Source organism: Oryza sativa, chromosome 10 (genome assembly GCF_034140825.1).
Source record: "Oryza sativa Japonica Group chromosome 10, ASM3414082v1".
NCBI lineage: Eukaryota > Viridiplantae > Streptophyta > Magnoliopsida > Poales > Poaceae > Oryza > Oryza sativa.
This window is the reverse complement of record NC_089044.1, coordinates 6,837,285-6,851,319: the sequence shown is the minus strand read 5'-3', so window position 1 is coordinate 6,851,319 and position 14,035 is coordinate 6,837,285. Positions and strand designations below refer to the sequence as shown.

The window sequence follows — 14,035 nt, the reverse complement described above, 5'->3', positions numbered from 1 at the left end:
CGAATAATCATTTATGGTGCAAAACAGCAAAAGATGGAGGCTAAAGTATTGCATGCCCTCGTGTCGTAAGCTTTCTAAGTCATTGATTGTCGGTTCAATGAACACATTGAAATCGTTGATAGGCTATAACTGATGTGTGGCGGCGATTGATCGGTCTCTGCTGTATTTGTGTTTTTCTACACTTTGTGCAATATCAAATTCATTAAAAATATGTCAAAAAGTTTTGAATGAACAAAATTCTTTTATACAATAGGCCAAATGAGGAAGGGCAAAAAAGAACAATTTGTCATTTAGTTAATATTGTTATCTTGCTTTCACGAAATATGGTTAGCCTTGGAAATCAGATTTTGAAAAACAGGATCAAATGAGCAAACTTAAAGAAAAAGTAAGATCAGATTAACAAGTAAACTTAAAAACAGAGCCAAATGGGCAATTGTCCAAAAATATAAGGTACCACATCTATTTGATGGAACGACGTGACAGTGTGAGTGGAATTGATTTTCTTCTGTTTCTTTCTAATTAAATAGTGAGGCCCACAAGGTGCCTATATCTACAGCAGCATTTTCTAGTGAGATCTTGACATGATGCGGAATAGGTTAATGCATGCTCTTTGGTGCAAAACATTACGAATTGATTGATCAACTTTTTTCGGGCCATAGGTGAGGTTGTATTTGGCTGAGAACGATTGCATGGTTGTAGTAGGTAGGACTACTACTGGTGTCTAAGCTGCCACGGTGTTTGTTAGGCAGTTGGTTCGATAATTAACTGTATTATTTCTTGCATTTTTCGTCTTCCTCTTACATATTCTCCACCTATGAGTGCAAGTACTATACGTGTACCATCTATTTTACATATACGAAGCAATTTATTTTTTACGTACCGTTTCATTACTGACTTATAAAAATATTGTATAATTATTTTTTTATGATTTTTCTTATTAAATATACCTTAATCACGGTTTGTATTTTCCATGTCAATATAAAATATCCATTAAATAATCTCACAAATGCTTCTAAGGGCATGTACAATGGTGTCTAATGACGGACTCTCTTTATTTTCATGCAAGTAAATTTGATGACGTGGAAGAAAGAGAGGGATTAGCACTAATACAAGTTTAAAGAAATTTATGATCAAAGTTACTAAGGAAGTAGATGGATTAGCAGGTGACACCTTTAAAACAGAGGGTGAGTGCTGGCGAGCATAAGGTAAGTGCTGGCGTGCTACCATGCCCAACAAAACATTAAAAATGTCCTTGGATGTCGATTCATATGCTAGGCGGACCTAGGTTTATCCAGGACCTTGGTCTGCCCCTTGTATTTGGAATGAACGGCAGGTCGATCAGGACATGTCGACTGGCACTCGCTTGAACAGCTCCTCCTTGTCGAGGCGTGGCATGGCAACAACCTGCAACGGCGTGGCCATGAAGGTGACGAGCCCTGAGGACTCCATCATGTCGAGGTCCTCCGGCCATGTGCCGTCTGGCAGCGCCCATGTGAACTGGTGCAGCAGGTGGCCGATCATGGATGCCACGAGGCTGATCCCGAGCTGTGCGCCGGGGCAAACCCGACGGCCAGCGCCGAAGGGGAGGACGCGGTAGTCGCTGCCCTTGATGTCGATGCTCTCCTCGAGGAAACGCTCCGGCCGGTACTCGAGTGGGGCAGTGGGCTGTCCCAGACACTGAGGTCGCGTCCTACGGCCCACACATTGACGATGACATTGGCGCCCTTGGGGACATCGTAGCCGGCGATCTTGACGCGGCGCTGGCCTTGTGTGGGAGCATCAGCGGCGTCGGTGTGTGCAGCCGGAACGACTCCTTCACGACGGCCTGCAAGTAGGGCAAGTTCGGGATGTCTGCCTCCAACATGACGCGACCACGGCCGATGACGCGGTCCAGCTCCTCTTGTGCCTTCATCTGCACCCTTGGATTCCTCACCAGCTCCGCCATCGCCCACTCCGCCGTTATCACCGCCGTGTCCGAGCCGGCAGCGATCATGTCCCAGAGGAGGCCGATGACGTACGGTGTCGTCGCTGAGGTCGTACTGGTCCCTGAGGGTGAACGAAGTGCTGCTTGGCGCCGTGCCGCTCGAGCTCGCGGGCGTGCTCGTCCATGATCCGCCTGGTGAAGCGGTCTCGCCTTGCGCTGTGGGCGTTGTAGAGCTCCTCATCCACCAGGTTCAGCCACCGCAGCACCAGGATGTGCTCCGCGATGGGCAGCGACGCGCCGATCTTGATCCCGGCTTTCACAATCGCCTTCTGTTCGCACCCTTGCTCGTCCAGCTCGCCAGCGGCAACTATGAACCGCTTCCCAAAGGTCAGCCGCGTGATGTTATTAAAGGCGACCATTGACAGATGCTTCCGCACCCCGATGGGCTTCCCTTCTTCACCTTCAGTATAAGGAAACTAAAACAGTACGTTTTATTATTCCATACTCCCTTCATTTCATATTATACGTAGCTTTGACTTTTTCCTAATAACTATTTTAAGTTTAATCAAATTTACATAAAAATTTAGTAACATCTACACCAGTAAACCAGTTTTTGTTAAAACCAATATATAATATATTTTGATAATACGTTAGTTCTGTTTTCAAAATGATATTGTATTTTTCTAGAAATTTGGTCAAAAATCAAAGAAATTTTAGTAAGAACAAAGTAGAAATGACTTATAATAAGAGATAGAGAGAATGTACGTAGTATTAATTCTCACAATGCAAGGAGTAATTGATTTTCATTGCACATATTCCAAGAACTGTGTTGTTCGCAATGAACATATTGAGATCCTATTTGGCATATTAGCACTTGAAGCCGTGCTACCAGGCTCCACAGTGCGTTGGGCCTTGAATTGTAGTTTCTAAGCAAATTTTGAAATAATAATCAGCAGTTTGGAATATTTAAATAAGTAATAATCAAAATTCAAAATAAGTAATACAATAAATCCCGAAATTAAGTCAATTCTGAATGATAATAAGACTCCATATAGAACACAACTAAAGAATAATTAAAATTTAGAATAAAGAATAAAATAAATTCTGAAAATATGTAAATAAAAATCAGAGTTAAAGCTTGAATACAATTTAGAAATAACTGAAATTTGAAAATTAAAAAGTGTAATATGAAAAGAATAGTCAATCGTAGTACAAAATACGAGATTAATTAAAATTAGAATAATAAATAAATAAATTTCGAAATTAGAAAAATCAAAATATGAGTTCATGTATACAATTTATCAACAACTAAATTCATCATAAAAATAAAAACTATTAAAACAACACAAGATTAATGAAAAACCGGGATAAAAATTTTATAAATTCTGAAAGTTGACAAATAAAAATGAGAGTTTGAGAATGAATATTATTTACAAATAACTTAAATAGGAAATAGATGAAATAACAATTCATATAGACTACAATACGGAATTAACTAAAGTTAGAAATAAAAATAAATTAAATTATGTGATTAGAAAAACTAAAATGAGGGTTGAGTAGGAATATAAATTATAAATAACAGATAAGATATTTTAATAGAACATATTACATCTATAACATAACGGTGGTAAGTGACCATAAATGCAAAAGGGACATCAGACAAACCATAAAGATAGGGTTGGTAGAGGTTGATGGGATATTAAAAATAAAAACCAAAACTCCTAATGATTACTAGATTCAATATTTAGAAACCAAAGGATGATTAGAAGGAAAGATTTTGGGTAGGCTGTAAATTAAAAGAGAACGGTGGTGATGGTTGACAGGACTTCTTGGAAGTAAAAAGAAAACGAAAATCCAACTATAATCATGTTCCATTTCATAAATCCTAATGATAATAAAGAGGTTGAAAGTTAGTACACCGTAGAGGAGTACAATGTTGACGTTTAAAGGGACTTCCAAAACTACAAATCAAAATTCGACAAGACAATGAACTAGACAAACTATCCAATTTTTAAAGTATAATAAAAGCTGTGGCAGGTCGGGCAGGAGAAAAGGATTGGCGGCTAACGTGACATTTAAAAATTATAAAATAAAAAACTTGACAATGATAAAATTTGATCTTTTGAAATCCTAATATAACTATATGGCTACTTAACAAATTTTAAAGAAAAATATATGTAAACAAAATATTTTATACGGATGCTTGCCGCGCAATTACACGGGCCACACTCAACTATGTAATTATGAATCAATCTAATAATAGCGTTTGTTAAGACACATGATGTTGCGTGCAAAACACATTAAATTCATTCATCGTGCTGTACAACCTACCAGGAGCAGTGACGGCTCTGTAGATGGACTCTACCATGGCATTGACCTCGTCCTCGCTGATGGGCCTGAGAGCCTCCATCCGACGCGGCGCAAAGAGCTCCAGGTTGCACAGCTTCCGCACCTTGACGTAGTGCGGGCCATAGTCCGCCCAGATGAGGTCCGTGCCGCCGCGGCTTAACCGCTCCGCCGAGTGGTTCCGCGGGCGGTCGGCGAGCTGCTGATCATTGTACGTTCTTGAACACCTCTCTGGCTAGCTCCGACGTCGACACCACGATCGTCGGCGACGTGCCCAGCCAGACCGTCATGATGGGTCCGTACTTGCCTGCCCACTCCATGAAGCACCGGCACCGCACCAGCGTGATGTCGAACAGGTTACCACCGGCCACGCCCGGGGCCCGGGGGACAGCCTGCCGAGGCGGATCCGATTGAAGATCAAGAAGGATGGTGATCGGGATGGCAACAAGGGCAAGCGCCAACGGGAGCAACGCCGGGGTGTCCATGGCTGTCGGTGTATGTACGTGGGCAAAGTGGTTCTTGATCGTCGGCCAGAGGCTTGGAGGGTTTATATAGAGCAAGAGCACCATAACGCCTCTGAATTATTGAGGGAAAAAAATAAGAAAGAGCTAGCGAGCAGCAAAGTAGAAGTAGAGGGCGGATAGGTTTTTTATCTAGATATCATGGCAACCATTATTTCTATACGACTTAAATAGTTATAAAAAGTTAAAAAAAAGTAACATCTATTGGGATGCTATGAGTCTATAGACAAACATGTAAGATTAAATTTGATCTACAACTCGAGAAACAAACATAATAAAATCAGGCAGTGGATATTTACTTGTACAACGTAGATAAAATTTGGTTTTTCTTTTAACTTGCACAATTGTATAGTGCTTTATACTATATAATCTACATGCATACATCTGGGTGACATGATACCAAGTGTAGAAAATATTTTTCCGAAGCGAAACAGCTAGCTAACACATGCAATAGTAGTAATGCAGCTGCCAGCTGGCGTTGAACTGGTTTATGGAGCACTGGTTTGATATTTTTAACGAAGTTAACAAAAAATAATACATGAGTGTTTATAGCTAAGTACATAATAAAGTCAAATAAATAACTGTCAAGTAATTGTCCAAACATAAACGATACCACGTTTATCTGATGGAACAACATGACAAGTTGAGTGCAACATATTTTTTTTAATTAAATAGTGAGGCCCATAAGGTGCCTATATCTACATCAACATTTCTAAGAATGCTCTTGACACGATGTGGCATAGGTTAATGTTCTTCGGTGCTAAACATTTGGGATGCTATATGTCTATAGACAAACATGTAAGATTAAATTTGATTTACAACTCGACAAACAAAAATAATTAAATCAAGCGGTGGATATCACCTGTACAACGAAGATAAATTTTGGTTTTTCTTTTAACTTGCACGATTGTATAGTGGTTTATACTACATAATCTACAAGCATACATATAGGTGACATGATATCATGGGTAGAAAATACTTTTCCAAAGCGAAGCAGCTAGCTAACGCATATAGCAGTAGTAATGCAGCTGCCCACTGGCATTGGATGTACTGGTTTACAAAGCACACTGGTTTGATGTTTTTTTAGCGAAGTTAGAAAAAAAAATACATGAGTGTTTATAGCTAAGTTCATAATAGAGTCCAACAAGTAATTGTCAAGTAATTGTCCGAAGATATACTATATCACATCTATCTTATGGAACGACGTGACAAGTACAGTGCAACTGATTTTTTTTATAATTAAATAGTAAGGCCCACAAGGTGTCTATATGTACAGTAACATTTCTAAGTGTGCTCTTGACGTGATGTGGCAAAGGTTAATGTTCTTGGGTGCTAAACATTTGGGATGCTATAAGTCTATTGACAAACATGTAAGATTAAATTTGATCTACAACTCGAGAAACCAAAATAATTAAATTAGGCAGTGCATATTACCTATACAACGGTCATAAAATTTGGTTTTTTCTTTTAAACTGCACGATTTTATAGTTCTTTAGACTATATAATATATATGTATACATCTAGGTGACATGATACCAGGTGTAGAAAATACTTTTCCGAAGCGAAGCAGCTAGCTAACGCAAGCAACAGTAGTAATGCAGCTACCAGCTGGCGTTGGACTGGTTTACGGAGCACTGGTTTAATGTTTTTTAGCGAAGTTAGAAAAAAATTAATACAGGAGTGTTTATAGCTAAGTTCATAATAGAGTCAAATAAGTAATTGTCCAAAGATATACGATACCACATCTTTCTGAAGGAACAACGTGACAAGTAGAGTGCAACTAATATTTTTCTAATTAAATAGTGAGGCACACAAGGTGCCTATATCTAGAGCAACATTTCTAAGTGTGCTCTTGACATGATGTGGCATTGGTAAATATACCTACATAAGTTTGAAAAATATAAAATATTCAACATAGTGGTATGATATAATTCTAACAATTTTCACAAGTGTTGGTGTATATTTGGATACAAGTGACAAACTATCAAAGTTGAGACGAATTACATGTAAAAGAGGAGGCTCTCACCCATCGAGTATTGGGCCCACAAACTCATCGAAATACCAGAAATTGGGCGAAACCAACACACCACTAGGCCAAGGACTCAATTGCTAAAGTCCAGGAGACAACCCACGGCCAGGGGAGCTGGCCAGGGTCGGCGGACCTTGGGTTTGGCCGACCTGAGCCTATCCCGGTCCAACCACAACTGCCTTCTGACGGTTGCTACCGACATCCTTATGGCTGTTGTGGCCGGTATTGGTGCTCCCAACTGTTATTCACTTGCTATATAAGAACCTCTCCTCCTTCACTTCACACACACCAAGCACGAGCTAAATTAGAAGTGGTTCTTTGTATCTTTTATTGTATACTTAGAAAATGGAGAGAATGAGTGAGAAAGAGTCGGAGGAATTTCAGAGTTGTCGATATTGTTCTATTTACCTTTTTGTACCTTGTCAATTACTCTACTTAAATTGATAATATCTTTATCGAGTAATTGAGATTTACTTTGTGCGGTTTACCTACGTGATGTCTATACTGTTGAATACCTATATTTGCTGCGTATTCAACAGTTCGTTTGAGGCTGATGTAGAGGTGGTGACAGCTCTCGAGATCACTTGAGTCCATCCTGTTTGGGTACGGATTAGAGCGCGTTTGGGTAGCAACGAGAAAGCTAGTGCATGAAGTAGTGTGATAATGTTAAATTTAAGCTTTCTTAAGACCCTGTTCCTTACTAGAAAATCATCTCTATTTTTTTCCCAATTTATGCCTTGTGTCCCTTGGGTGAATCTGGAGAAGAGTTAAGCACACACGTTTCTTGTGAAAATTCGATACCTTGGAATACTTCCGGTGAAGTGCTACAGCAATATATTCGTACGTTTGCTGATTTTATCTGTGACTAACAACATTATGAATTGATAGACCAACAACTTTTTTCGGGCCATAGCTGAGGATGTAATTGGCTGAGAACGATTGCATGGTCGTAGTAGGTAGGATTACTGGTGCATGAGCTGCCACGGTTTTTGTTTTGCATGAGGCAACTGGTTGGATAATTAGCTGTATTATTACTTGCATTTTTCGTCTTCCTCGTACATATAGTCCATTTATCAGTGCAAATTCTATATGTGTACCATCTATTTTACATATACGAAGCAACTGACTTATAAAAATATTGTATATGTATTTGTTTTGTTACGATCACTAGAACGGATACCATCATCTCAATCGGGCGGTAACCCCCATCTCAATCGGGCATGGCGTCCGTCACAGGCTAGAAGCCACTGATATGAAAAGTTATCTCAATCGGGCAAACGGCCGTAATAGATGAACCTATCTCAATCTGGCCATAATTAAAGCCCGTCACCGATAGCTTTGACCCAGACGATCAGTCAAACTATAGCCCGTCACGGATGACCTATCTCAATCGGGTCTAAACTATAGCCCATCACAGATGACCCTTATCTGTGACGGGCATTAACTATAGCCCATCACAGATGAGTCATCTCAATCGGGCATAAGTTAATGCCCGTCACAGATGAGTCATCTCAATCGGGTCTAAGTTAATGTCTGTCACAGATGAGTATAATCCCAAAAAAAATAAATTTTATTTTTAGGCATGCCGTCTAGCATCTCTCAGGCTAGTCTTTTTTGTCTTTACTCATGTGCACCTGAGAAGAACTTCCCAATCAGTCACCCATCCCGAAATTGCTATAGGCCAAGCATCGGCTTACGAAAGAGTAGTTGTAACTTGTTGGTATGAGTATTCTATTAATCCTAACATCTCTCATTCATATACATTCATTCACATACACAACCATCAAAAATCCTAAACAATAAAATTGTATAACTCACCGAGATCCACAACTATTGTATCGGTCCTTTGTACAAATAAGTTCATTTGAACAATTCAAATTTTGAATTTTCAAAATTTGACAACTTCGAACAAAAATTAGGGTTAATAAATAATTTCAAATGGAAAAGTCACCAAAACCAAAGTTGTAGAGCTTATCGAGGTGCAAACAATTTAAAACAATTTTTATTTTGGTCATTTCTCCATCCGACTCTATTTAAACAATTTGAAATTTGAAGTTCAAAGTTTGAGAAATTCAAACAGAATTTTTTGTTAGTGAACGACTTCAACTGAAAATGTCATCAATAACAAATTTGTATAACTCATCAAGATTTTATAACTTTTATTTTGGTCATTTTTCTATATAACATTTTTTGAACCGTTTGAATTTGAATTTTAAAATATGACAATTTCAAACAATATTTTCAAATACTAAATGATTTCAAATGAAAAAGTTATCAACAACAAAGTTGAACAACTCATCAAGATCTAAGACTTTTATTTTGGTCATTTCTTTATCTGATAAAGTGATTGTAACATTGTTCACAAAATTTACATATCTCTTGTCTGGTTTTTATAAACTATAATACATATATGTAAAATTTGTGAACAATGTTACTAACATTTTATCAGATGAAGAAATGACCAAAATAAAAGTTTTAGATCTTGATGAGTTATTCAACTTTGTTGTTGATTACTTTTTCAGTTGAAATCATTTAGTGTTTGAAAATGTTGTTTGAAGTTGTCATATTTTTAAATTCAAATTTAAACGGTTGAAAAAATGTTATATAGAAAAATGACCAAAATAAAAGTTATAGATTTTGATGAGTTAGTCAACTTTGTTGTTGATAACGTTTTTAGTTGAAATCATTTAGTATTTGAAAATATTGTTTGAAGTTGTCATATTTTCAAATTCAAATTCAAACTGTTCAAAAATTGTTATATAGAAAAATGACCAAAATAAAAGTTATAGATCTTGATGAGTTATACAACTTTGTTGTTGATGACTTTTCTATTTGATATCATTTACTACGCGTAAAATTATTTTGACTTATAAATTGAATTATTATACTGCAAGTTATTTATTTTGCTATAGTTCAACTTACAAATATAAACATTTCTTATGAAAAATGGAAAAATACTCATCAGTGACGGGCTTTAATTAATGCCCGATAGAGATTAAGTCATGTCAACCGGGGATTAGTATATAGCCCGTCACTGATGAGTCATATGTGACGGGCCTCAAGTTGGTGCACGTTACGGATGATGGTCATATGTGACGGACCCCAACTTAAGGCCCGTTTGAGATATGGAATGTTATCTCAATCGGGCCTAAAGTTGGTGCCCGTCACGGATGATGGTCATTTGTGACGGGCCCCAACTTTAGGCCCGTTTGAGATATGGAATGTTATCTCTATCGGGCCTAAACTATAGCCCGTCACTGATAGGTGTCATCCATGACGGGCTTAAGTTTTATGCCCTTCTAATATGTCTGTGCGATCATATCTCAATCGGACACTTTTTCGGCTTGATTGAGATGACTTCCTTGTGATGGCCCGCTATTTCCAGGCATGTTAGAGGCCGTCATAGATAGAAGGATCTGTACTAGTGGATTTTTCTTATTAAATATACTTTAATCACGGTTTGTATTTTTCATATCAATATAAAATATCCATTAAATATTCTCACAAATGCTTATAAGCCACTACATGTCAATTAGGAAAATCTTGGAGGCGACTACCCGTCCGGCGCCTGATCCCGGGGTGGGTAATTTGGGCGCCCACGTCATGCTGGCATGACGTCAGCACGATACATGCGTGCAATACCACTTTAAACTAGTTTTTCTCTTAAATTATTTATCCAAATCATGATCCGATCGCACCATTAAATTCGTTGCAATTAAATCTTTAAAACATACCACACATGGATATATTCCGACGAAAAAAAATTAGCTTAGTATTGAATTATTTTTAAATGTTGTACGATGTTCCACCAAGTATATCGGAATTGTTTAACTAAGTAGATCGAAAATGTTTCAATCATTTAAATCGTGCGCTGTTTCACCTCATATAAAAACAATGTTTCAGTAAATAGCGAAAGAATATTTCAGTTCACTGCATATTTGATATATCCATACATAGTGAAACATTATAAGTACACTAGATGAAACATTTTTGGTGGAAAAAAATAAAACGAATTCTCTTAATAGAGGGTTTCTATAATATGTGGGTGATTTATTGCAAAAGAATATTTTAATTCACTGTAACATTAGATCTATATATAGTGAAGCATTGTGAGTATACTAGGTGAAACATTTTTGTGAAACAACAAATGAAACGAATTCCTTTAATAGAGTGTTTCCAAAATATATGAGTGATTTGTTGCAATGGAGTATGTGGTGAGGACACGTGGCGGGGACGCGTGGAGGGGCGTCGCGTGGAGGGGCGTGAGCGCGCGCTAGAGGCGCGGCGCCCGATTTCCTCAGCGCTCGACGCGCGGCAATTTCCGAAAATGTTACAAATTCTAAACCACTTAAGTCGATGGACTCACTGTTAAATATTTGATTTGGCTATTAAATACCTTTGATCTATAAAACAACAAACCCACAGCTAATCCTCCTCTCTAACGTATGTACGTACGGCCCATGTAGCAGCCCTCAGGATGGGGATTGTTTGGACATAGATGTAATCAAAATCATTTTCAGTGAGTTTGTTGATGATTTGTCATGCCCTGATTTTTTTTCAGGGTTTTAATAATTATTTAATATTATTTCTAGAATTTATATTAAATGTAAAACAATGTGTAAGTCAAGTTAAGGTGAGAAATACTATTTTAATAAATAATGGCTGAGAATACTTTTCTTGTATTCTCCATGCCCTGAATTAATCTATGTTCTTTTCTCGGAATTTCGAGAGCTATATTTATAATTTGAATAATACAAGGTTTATTTCAACAATTATTTGGTTTGGAAAACCAATTAAAATTCCCTTTCTAGTTTTGGGCAGAATTCGGCCAAAGTCCTTTTCCCCTACTTTCCTCTCTCTCCCGAGGGTCTGCTCCCCCTTCCCTCTTTTACCCTCCTCCAGCCAGCCTGGCCCAACCATGCGGCCCAGCCCGGCTCGCCCCCGCATCCGCTCGCTGACAGATAGCACCGAGACCCACCTGTCAGCCACGTTTCCTACCTACGGCCAAGCAACCACCGCTCCATTGTGCCCATGTCACTCCCACGTCGCGCGTCCACCACACGCACTCCTACCCACACCTTCCCACTCAAATCCCCTGGAACCAATAGCCCACCATCTCTAACTTTTGCCCCACCCCTCAAATCACACCAGCCTTGTGTAACACCCTAAAAATTTTGAATCTGCATTACGAAAACAAAATTCTGGATAATAAAAAAATCTTTTCCAAAGTCTGTCATGTTGGATTTTATTAGATTTTATCTCATGTTTTCTGTTGCGCTTGAACCACGAGGACGGAAATCTAGGGACAAAATCTATTTTAGATTCAAATATTATTTGTTAAAAGAACCATGATTATAAAATATACTAATTAATAAAATATTTGTAAATACCATTTATCTTTCTGAAAACCCTTTTCTATGAATTAGAACCTATTTGATGTATTTGTTTGATAAATAAAAACAAACACTAAATATTTAGAAAAACATTCCCTGAGGAAAACTACTTTTACAAACGAGGGCTAATGTTAACTAATCTCTGAAAAATCCTAGCTAGAAGTTAAACATTTTGGAGTAGTTTTACAAATAAAGACAATAGTAAATTTACTAGCAAAACTCTATTTACGAACTAAAATATTGATAGAGTTTATTTCGAAAGAATTCATGGAAAAGTCTAGTTTTCTTCCTTGAAAGGCCTGGCCCAACCCGCATAATGGGATTTGTGTTACTTGTGTGCATTTAAGTGTTTGTGCCAAGATCTCGGTTAATCCATCCTTGTGAATCCCAACTCTTGCTATATTTTTCGCAGGATTCAAATTCCGTAGTTCGATTCTCCTTTTTAGTCGAACCCCTCCCGAACCAATTGTTCTAGTGTCTGGAATTACTCGAACACAGTAGTTCTTCCAGAATCGCCTCTCAGGGTAAAATCCTGTAACTCTTTGAAAATTCGACAAGTAAAAACAAAACCCAAAATTGTGTACTTTCAAAAACTTTTGAATAAATTGCATCGGCAAGTTCTTCTAGAATCGCCTCTCAGGGTAAAATCCTGTAACACTGAAAATTCGATAAGTAGAAAAGAAACCCAAAATTGTGTACTTTCAAAAACTTTTGAATAAAATTGCATCATGCCGATGTTATTTGCCTCTTAATCATCGAAGAAATGAAAATTCGACAAGTAGAAACGAAACCCAAAATTGTGTACTTTCAAAAACTTTTGCCTCTTAATAAAATTGCATCAAAAACTTTTGAAATACTAAGGATGAACTTAGCACCAGTATTGATATAGAAGAAAGAAATGGTGAGAAAACATGCGTTCAAAGGGATTTGAACTAAGGCCAGCTCGCTGCTCCTAGCAGCTCTTTGCCAGCTGAGCTAGGTGCTGTTCTCATTTGCCTCTTAATTGTCAATTTGTTGTGTTATTACAATTAAAAATGATAAATTAATATGATGAGGAATCCATTAGATACAAAACCCTAAAATTATGGGAATTATAAAAAGCCATCGGAAATCAAAGAAATGATTAGATAATTTTCATTTTAACCAAAATTCGACATTTGAATTCATGAGAGTGCTGAGTACACGTACAAGTGTGAATATAAATTTGTCTAGCCATTTTTCTCAATTCTTAAATCCCTCAAAACATAGAAACCATTTAAACTCGAGCGGCTACTGTTCATTGCACGCAAGGTGTTCTACTCGGTGTAACCGGCCGAACACCTAGCGTCGTGCCACCCCGCGACCTCCCTTGCCCGTGCACCGTGCATGGCATGTCCGTGCACCGCACCGCGTCGCATCGCGCTCGTGTGGTCCCCGCCGCCCGACCAAGCCACCGAAACCCCGCGCAAAAGCTGCGCCGCTCGGGTGCGGGCATCGCCTCGGAGCCAAGGGATAACGGCCCATGTGCCACCCTGCGTCATCCTAGAGACCCTAGCTCCTAGGCCCAACTACCCTAAAGTCGCCTGGCTGGATATCCGCTCTCACCGAGCCGCGCCGCTCTGCCATTGCCCATGTGCGTGCGTCATCGCCGTCGCATCCGTGACGCCGTGCCATGCCAGGCGGACCTCGGTCAAGCCGCCGTCCTCTCAAACCTTCTACTCCAAGGGTTGGGGAGTGAACCGAGTGGCCACATCCACCGCCTCATCCACAACTAATGATGACTAGAGCCCTTCTTTGTGTCCGATGGATAAAACAGAGCCCTCTCCCTCAGCTAGTACTAGAA

The 14,035-nt window shown here is 38.7% G+C and overlaps 1 pseudogene; it reads right to left on the bottom strand.

Moving 5' to 3' along the window:
• Window positions 1-964: 964 nt before the first annotated feature.
• LOC4348248 (cytochrome P450 98A1-like) lies at window positions 965-4,800 on the bottom strand (annotated as a pseudogene).
• Between the last annotated feature and the right edge of the window lie 9,235 nt (window positions 4,801-14,035).